Source organism: Cryptomeria japonica, unplaced genomic scaffold, assembly GCF_030272615.1.
Source record: "Cryptomeria japonica unplaced genomic scaffold, Sugi_1.0 HiC_scaffold_20, whole genome shotgun sequence".
NCBI lineage: Eukaryota > Viridiplantae > Streptophyta > Pinopsida > Cupressales > Cupressaceae > Cryptomeria > Cryptomeria japonica.
Genome location: NW_026728842.1, coordinates 1,640,135 through 1,648,892, shown reverse-complemented (window position 1 = coordinate 1,648,892; position 8,758 = coordinate 1,640,135). Strand labels below are relative to the sequence as shown.

At 62.6% G+C, this 8,758-nt stretch overlaps 1 non-coding gene across 1 annotated transcript; it reads right to left on the bottom strand.

Moving 5' to 3' along the window:
• Positions 1–7,009: 7,009 nt before the first annotated feature.
• On the bottom strand, positions 7,010–7,128 carry LOC131861106 (5S ribosomal RNA). The gene has a single exon (XR_009360187.1). It is a non-coding gene; the product is annotated as a 5S ribosomal RNA (ribosomal RNA).
• Positions 7,129–8,758: the final 1,630 nt, after the last annotated feature.

Sequence of the window (8,758 nt, the reverse complement as noted above, 5' to 3'; positions counted from 1 at the left end):
TTCAAAACGGAAATTTTAAAATCTCATTTTTTTTTGCCTTTTTCTGGAAATTAGTGAAGGCAGCGCATCAAAGGTGCGCACCTCGCTGCCCACCACGGTGCGCAACGCCGGTGGGCACCCGGGAGTGCTTCGAAGTGTGCTCCAAGGTGCTGCGTGCACGTTGTCGGAGCCCGGTTTGCCCCGGGTGCGCACCTCGCGTGCACCTTCGTCGGGGTGGGCACCTTGGCTGGGTTTGCCCCGGCTGCGCTCCGAAGCGGGGTTATTGGAGCGCCGCCTCTTTTTTTGTCGGAGCGTTTGGTGGGGTTTCTCGCATTGGCTCTTCCCAGGCCCGGTTGCCACCCTGGCGCGCACGAAGTCGGAAGTAGGGTTAATTGCCCGGGTGCGCACCTTTGCCAGGGTGGGCACCTTGCCTGGGCTGCGCACCAGGGCGGGCTCAAGATGGCACCCGCGTTCCGTTTTTTTCACTATCTTTCAAAACGGAAATTTCAAAATCTCCTTTTTTTTTTGCCTTTTCTGGAAATTAGTGAAGGCAGCGCATCAAAGGTGCGCACCCGGGAGCGCTACGAAGTGTGCTCCAAGGTGCGGCGTGCACGTTGTCGGAGCCCGGTTTGCCCCGGGTGCGCACCTCGCCTGCACCTTGGCCGGGGTGGGCACCTTGGCTGGGTTTGCCCAGGGTGCGCTCCGGAGCGGGGTTACTGGAGCGCCCCCTCTTTTTTTGTCAGAGCGTTTGGTGGGGTTTCTCGCATTGGCTCTTCCCAGGCCCGGTTGTTGGGTGCGCTCCCACCCTGGCGCGCGCGAGGTTGGAAGTTGGGTTAATTGCCCGGGCGCGCACCTTCGCCAGGGTGGGCACCTTGGTGCGCACACCTTGGCTGGGCTGCGCACCAGGGCGGGCTCAAGATGGCACCAGCATTCCCTTTTTTTCACTATCTTTCAAAACGGAAATTTTAAAATCTCGTTTTTTTTTGCCTTTTATGGAAATTAGTGAAGGCATCGCATCAAAGGTGCGCACCTCGCTGCCCACCTTGGTGTGCTCCGAGGTGCCCACCACGGTGCGAACCCGGGAGCGCCCCGATGTGTGCTCCAAGGTGCGGCGTGCACGAAGTCGGACCCCGGTTTGCCCCGGGTGCGCACCTCGCGTGCACCTTGGTGCGCACACCTTGGCTGGGTTGCGCGCCCTGGTGGGCACCATGGTGCGCACCAAGGAGCGCTCCGAAGTGTGCTCCAAGGTGCGCCGTGCACGAAGTCGGAGCCCGGTTTGCCCCGGGTGCGCACCTCGCGTGCACCTTCGCCGCGGTGGGCACCATGGCGTGCACGAAGTCGGAGCCCGGTTTGCCCCGGGTGCGCACCTCGCGTGCACCTTCGCCGGGGTGGGCACCTTGGTGTGCAGACCTTGGCTGGGTTGCGCGCCCTGGTGGGCACCATGGTGCGCACCAAGGAGCGCTCCGAAGTGTGCTCCAAGGTGCGGCCTGCACGAAGTCGGAGCCCGGTTTGCCACCCTGGCGCGCACGAAGTCGGAAGTAGGGTTAATTGCCCGGGTGCGCACCTTTGCCAGGGTGGGCACCTTGCCTGGGCTGCGCACCAGGGCGGGCTCAAGATGGCACCCGCGTTCCGTTTTTTTCACTATCTTTCAAAACGGAAATTTCAAAATCTCCTTTTTTTTTTGCCTTTTCTGGAAATTAGTGAAGGCAGCGCATCAAAGGTGCGCACCCGGGAGCGCTACGAAGTGTGCTCCAAGGTGCGGCGTGCACGTTGTCGGAGCCCGGTTTGCCCCGGGTGCGCACCTCGCCTGCACCTTGGCCGGGGTGGGCACCTTGGCTGGGTTTGCCCAGGGTGCGCTCCGGAGCGGGGTTACTGGAGCGCCCCCTCTTTTTTTGTCAGAGCGTTTGGTGGGGTTTCTCGCATTGGCTCTTCCCAGGCCCGGTTGTTGGGTGCGCTCCCACCCTGGCGCGCGCGAGGTTGGAAGTTGGGTTAATTGCCCGGGCGCGCACCTTCGCCAGGGTGGGCACCTTGGTGCGCACACCTTGGCTGGGCTGCGCACCAGGGCGGGCTCAAGATGGCACCAGCATTCCCTTTTTTTCACTATCTTTCAAAACGGAAATTTTAAAATCTCGTTTTTTTTTGCCTTTTATGGAAATTAGTGAAGGCATCGCATCAAAGGTGCGCACCTCGCTGCCCACCTTGGTGTGCTCCGAGGTGCCCACCACGGTGCGAACCCGGGAGCGCCCCGATGTGTGCTCCAAGGTGCGGCGTGCACGAAGTCGGACCCCGGTTTGCCCCGGGTGCGCACCTCGCGTGCACCTTGGTGCGCACACCTTGGCTGGGTTGCGCGCCCTGGTGGGCACCATGGTGCGCACCAAGGAGCGCTCCGAAGTGTGCTCCAAGGTGCGCCGTGCACGAAGTCGGAGCCCGGTTTGCCCCGGGTGCGCACCTCGCGTGCACCTTCGCCGCGGTGGGCACCATGGCGTGCACGAAGTCGGAGCCCGGTTTGCCCCGGGTGCGCACCTCGCGTGCACCTTCGCCGGGGTGGGCACCTTGGTGTGCAGACCTTGGCTGGGTTGCGCGCCCTGGTGGGCACCATGGTGCGCACCAAGGAGCGCTCCGAAGTGTGCTCCAAGGTGCGGCCTGCACGAAGTCGGAGCCCGGTTTGCCACCCTGGCGCGCACGAAGTCGGAAGTAGGGTTAATTGCCCGGGTGCGCACCTTTGCCAGGGTGGGCACCTTGCCTGGGCTGCGCACCAGGGCGGGCTCAAGATGGCACCCGCGTTCCATTTTTTTCACTATCTTTCAAAACGGAAATTTCAAAATCTCCTTTTTTTTTTGCCTTTTCTGGAAATTAGTGAAGGCAGCGCATCAAAGGTGCGCACCCGGGAGCGCTACGAAGTGTGCTCCAAGGTGCGGCGTGCACGTTGTCGGAGCCCGGTTTGCCCCGGGTGCGCACCTCGCCTGCACCTTGGCCGGGGTGGGCACCTTGGCTGGGTTTGCCCAGGGTGCGCTCCGAAGCGGGGTTACTGGAGCGCCCCCTCTTTTTTTGTCAGAGCGTTTGGTGGGGTTTCTCGCATTGGCTCTTCCCAGGCCCGGTTGTTGGGTGCGCTCCCACCCTGGCGCGCGCGAGGTTGGAAGTTGGGTTAATTGCCCGGGCGCGCACCTTCGCCAGGGTGGGCACCTTGGTGCGCACACCTTGGCTGGGCTGCGCACCAGGGCGGGCTCAAGATGGCACCAGCATTCCCTTTTTTTCACTATCTTTCAAAACGGAAATTTTAAAATCTCGTTTTTTTTTGCCTTTTATGGAAATTAGTGAAGGCATCGCATCAAAGGTGCGCACCTCGCTGCCCACCTTGGTGTGCTCCGAGGTGCCCACCACGGTGCGAACCCGAGAGCGCCCCGATGTGTGCTCCAAGGTGCGGCGTGCACGAAGTCGGACCCCGGTTTGCCCCGGGTGCGCACCTCGCGTGCACCTTGGTGCGCACACCTTGGCTGGGTTGCGCGCCCTGGTGGGCACCATGGTGCGCACCAAGGAGCGCTCCGAAGTGTGCTCCAAGGTGCGCCGTGCACGAAGTCGGAGCCCGGTTTGCCCCGGGTGCGCACCTCGCGTGCACCTTCGCCGCGGTGGGCACCATGGCGTGCACGAAGTCGGAGCCCGGTTTGCCCCGGGTGCGCACCTCGCGTGCACCTTCGCCGGGGTGGGCACCTTGGTGTGCAGACCTTGGCTGGGTTGCGCGCCCTGGTGGGCACCATGGTGCGCACCAAGGAGCGCTCCGAAGTGTGCTCCAAGGTGCGGCCTGCACGAAGTCGGAGCCCGGTTTGCCCCGGGTGTGCACCTCGGGTGGGCACCTTGGTGCGCATGCCTTGCCTGGGCTGCGCACCAGGGCGGGCTCAAGATGGCACCCGCGTTCCTTTTTTTTCACTATCTTTCAAAACGGAAATTTTAAAATCTCATTTTTTTTTGCCTTTTTCTGGAAATTAGTGAAGGCAGCGCATCAAAGGTGCGCACCTCGCTGCCCACCACGGTGCGCAACGCCGGTGGGCACCCGGGAGTGCTTCGAAGTGTGCTCCAAGGTGCTGCGTGCACGTTGTCGGAGCCCGGTTTGCCCCGGGTGCGCTCCTCGCGTGCACCTTCGTCGGGGTGGGCACCTTGGCTGGGTTTGCCCCGGCTGCGCTCCGAAGCGGGGTTATTGGAGCGCCGCCTCTTTTTTTGTCGGAGCGTTTGGTGGGGTTTCTCGCATTGGCTCTTCCCAGGCCCGGTTGCCACCCTGGCGCGCACGAAGTCGGAAGTAGGGTTAATTGCCCGGGTGCGCACCTTTGCCAGGGTGGGCACCTTGCCTGGGCTGCGCACCAGGGCGGGCTCAAGATGGCACCCGCGTTCCGTTTTTTTCACTATCTTTCAAAACGGAAATTTCAAAATCTCCTTTTTTTTTTGCCTTTTCTGGAAATTAGTGAAGGCAGCGCATCAAAGGTGCGCACCCGGGAGCGCTACGAAGTGTGCTCCAAGGTGCGGCGTGCACGTTGTCGGAGCCCGGTTTGCCCCGGGTGCGCACCTCGCCTGCACCTTGGCCGGGGTGGGCACCTTGGCTGGGTTTGCCCAGGGTGCGCTCCGAAGCGGGGTTACTGGAGCGCCCCCTCTTTTTTTGTCAAAGCGTTTGGTGGGGTTTCTCGCATTGGCTCTTCCCAGGCCCGGTTGTTGGGTGCGCTCCCACCCTGGCGCGCGCGAGGTTGGAAGTTGGGTTAATTGCCCGGGCGCGCACCTTCGCCAGGGTGGGCACCTTGGTGCGCACACCTTGGCTGGGCTGCGCACCAGGGCGGGCTCAAGATGGCACCAGCATTCCCTTTTTTTCACTATCTTTCAAAACGGAAATTTTAAAATCTCGTTTTTTTTTGCCTTTTATGGAAATTAGTGAAGGCATCGCATCAAAGGTGCGCACCTCGCTGCCCACCTTGGTGTGCTCCGAGGTGCCCACCACGGTGCGAACCCGGGAGCGCCCCGATGTGTGCTCCAAGGTGCGGCGTGCACGAAGTCGGACCCCGGTTTGCCCCGGGTGCGCACCTCGCGTGCACCTTGGTGCGCACACCTTGGCTGGGTTGCGCGCCCTGGTGGGCACCATGGTGCGCACCAAGGAGCGCTCCGAAGTGTGCTCCAAGGTGCGCCGTGCACGAAGTCGGAGCCCGGTTTGCCCCGGGTGCGCACCTCGCGTGCACCTTCGCCGCGGTGGGCACCATGGCGTGCACGAAGTCGGAGCCCGGTTTGCCCCGGGTGCGCACCTCGCGTGCACCTTCGCCGGGGTGGGCACCTTGGTGTGCAGACCTTGGCTGGGTTGCGCGCCCTGGTGGGCACCATGGTGCGCACCAAGGAGCGCTCCGAAGTGTGCTCCAAGGTGCGGCCTGCACGAAGTCGGAGTCCGGTTTGCCCCGGGTGCGCACCATGGCGTGCACGAAGTCGGAGCCCGGTTTGCCCCGGGTGCGCACCTCGCGTGCACCTTCGCCGGGGTGGGCACCTCGGCTGGTTTGCGCGCCCTGGTGCGCACCAAGGAGCGCTCCGAAGTGTGCTCCAAGGTGCGGCGTGCACGAAGTCGGAGCCCGGTTTGCCCCGGGTGCGCACCTCGCGTGCACCTTCGCCGCGGTGGGCACCTTGGCTGGGTTGGGCACCATTGAGCGCTCCGAAGTTTGCTCCAAGGTGCGCACCATGGCCCTCCAAGGTGCGCAGCATGGCGTGCACGAAGTCGGAGCCCGGTTTGCCCCGGGTGCGCACCTCGCGTGCACCTTCGCCAGGGTGGGCACCTCGGTGCGCACACCTTCTCAATGTTTTCTTGCCTTTTCTGGAAATTGGTGAAGGCAGCGCATCAAAGGTGCGCACCTCGGTGTGCTCCGAGGTGCGAACCCGAGAGCGCTTCGAGGTGCGCACGAAGTCAAAAGTCGGGTTAATTGCATTGTTTTCCCCGGGTGCGCTCCGAGGTGCACAACATCGGTGCGCACCAAGGAGGGCTCCGAAGTGTGCTCCAAGGTGCGCACGATGGCGTGCACCTCTGGTGCGCACGATTCGGAGCTCGATTTGCCCGGGGTGCGCACACCTTGGCTGGGTTGCGCACCTTTTGTGCGCTCCATGGTGCGTACGAAGTCGGAGCTCGGTTTGCCCCGGGTGCGCACCTTGATGCGCACGCCTTGGCTGGGCTGCGCACCTTGGTGGGCGCCTCCAAGGTGCGCACGAAGTCGAAGCTCGGTTTGCCCCGGGTGCGCACCTTGGTGGGCGCCATGGTGCACTCCGAGGTGCCCAAGATTGGTGCGCACCAAGGAGCGCTCCGAAGTGCGCTCCAAGGTGCGCAGGTGCGCGCGAAGTCGAAAGTTGGGTTAATTGTCCGGTTTGCCTCGGGTGCGCACCTTGCGTGCACCTTCGCCAGGGTGGGCGCCTTGGTGCGCACACCTTGGCTGGGCTGCGCACCCGGGCGCGCACACCTTGGCACCCGCGTTTCCTTCATTTTAAATTTTTTTTTTTTACAATCTCTCAAGTGGGAAATTCTATAATCTCAACTTTTTTTGCCTTTTCAGGAAACTTTTGAATGGAGCGCATCATTGGTGCGCTCCGAAGTGTGCTCCAAGGTGCGCACCTCTGGTGCGCTCCAAAGCTCTCTCCAGCTGCGTGCACCTGCCCCGGGCGCGCACCCGGCCCCGCCCAGCTTCGCTCACCTGTCCCGGGCGTCTGGTGCGGAACCTTAGAGTAAGAAACATCACCGTGCACCTTGGCCAACGTGCGCGACTCGACCGAGCGCGCACTGGCCGAGGTGCACACCGATTTCACCTGGGTGCGCGCGCAGCACCTCGGGCGCACCGGGGTGCGCGCACAACGCCCGGGTTGCACCGTGGCCTGTGTGCTCGGGGCGCCTCGGGTGCGCGCTCGGTGTCGCCCCGGCGCGCGCGGTAGTGCGGGCAACGCACCCCGGCCCGGCCCGGCCCCGACGAGAACGCAAACGGGCAAAAGGTTAATTCAAATAGCATTGCGACGCCCGGCGAAAAACTAAAAAAGGGTGCAACACCGGGACTTCCCGGGAGGTCACCCATCCCAGTACTACTCCGGCCCAAGCGCGCTTAACTGCGGAGTTCTGATGGGATCCGGTGCACTAACGCTGGTATGATCGCACCCGTTATGAGCTTGTCGCAGTGTGTACTTAGCAAACCGCGACCCACGTGCGAATCCACCCCGGCCACCCACCCCCGTCGAGGTGCACACCCTCCCTCGCGAAGTGCGCCCCGTTCGCCAAGTGTGAGCCCTGCCCGGGTGCACGCACCTTGCTAGGGCATCGGGTGTGCACCCGGCCCGGCCTACGTGCGTGCACCTGGACGGGGCGTCGTGTGCGTGCAGTGTCCCGTCTGCAACGCGGTGCCCACACACCACCTCGGGCGCAACGACCTGCGCTCACATGTGGGCCGAGTGCACCTTGGTGCATGTTCGGGGCGCCTCGGGTGCACGCTCGATCTTGCCCCGGTGCACCAAGGCGCTCGGTTTGCCCCGGGTGCGCACTTGGTGCAAGGTGGGCACCCAAAATAGGGATCAAGCACCAAAACACAAGTTTCGGGATGCAAAATGGGACCCAAGGACCACAAATGCGTTCCAAGACCCATGATGGGTCCACGAGAACAAAAATGTGTTCCGAGACTTAATAAACAAATATTGGGTTTTAGGAGAAGAAACATGCTCTGATGCCCAAAACGAGAATCGACCCCGAAAAGGCCACAGGCCAAAAGTGGGATGCGAGACAAAAAAAAATGGGACCCGAGGACCAAAATTGGGTTCCCAGGTCGAAGACAGGGCAACCGGACAAGAAACGACCTCTAAGGCTCGAAATGAGTCCCGACGACTAAAACTTGACAAGAAGCACCCATCAGGCACCCAACTCGACACCCATGGGATGCCGACCCACCCGGGCTTCCACCTAGCACACCTTGGCACCCACCCACCCTCACACCCAACCTCGCACCCAACTTAGCACCTTTGAACCCACATTGGCACTCACCCTGACCCTGGCACCTTGGAACCCACATTGGCACTCACCTTGACCCTGGCACCCACCTTTGCACTCACCTTGGGACCCACCCTGGCTCCCACCTCGGCACCCACCCAGACACCCACCTTGGTTCCTTGGCACCCACCTTGGATCCTTGGCACCCACCCCGACACCCACCTTGGCACGCAACTTGGCTACTTGCCACCCACCTTGGCTCCTTGAAGCCCACCCCGACAACCACCCCGTGACCTACCCTGGCTAGGGTTGGTGCACACCCACCCTGGTGCCCACCTTGGCACCCACCCTATGACCCACCTTGGCACGCACCTTAGTACCCACCCCGTTACCCACCCTAGGACCCACCCCGTGACCCACCTTGGCCAGGGTGGGTGCACCCACCCTGGTGCCCACCTTGGCACCCACCCATCCTAGCACCCAGCCTGTGACCGGGCTTGGAACCCAACCTTGCACCCGTCTTGGCCAGTGTGGGTGCGCACCCATCCTGGCACCCACGTTGTGACACACCCTTTAACCCACGCACCCTAGCACCCACGTTGGCACCCACCTTGGAACCCAACTTGGCACCCACCTCGGCACCCACCTTGACACTTGTGGACCCACCTTGCCACTCACCCTAGCATCGACCCATCCTAGCACCCACCCTGGCACCTTTGCACCCTAGCACTCACCCATCCTAGCACCTAACCTGTGACCCACCTTGACACTCACCCTCGCACCCACCTTGGAACCCAACCTAGCACCCACCCA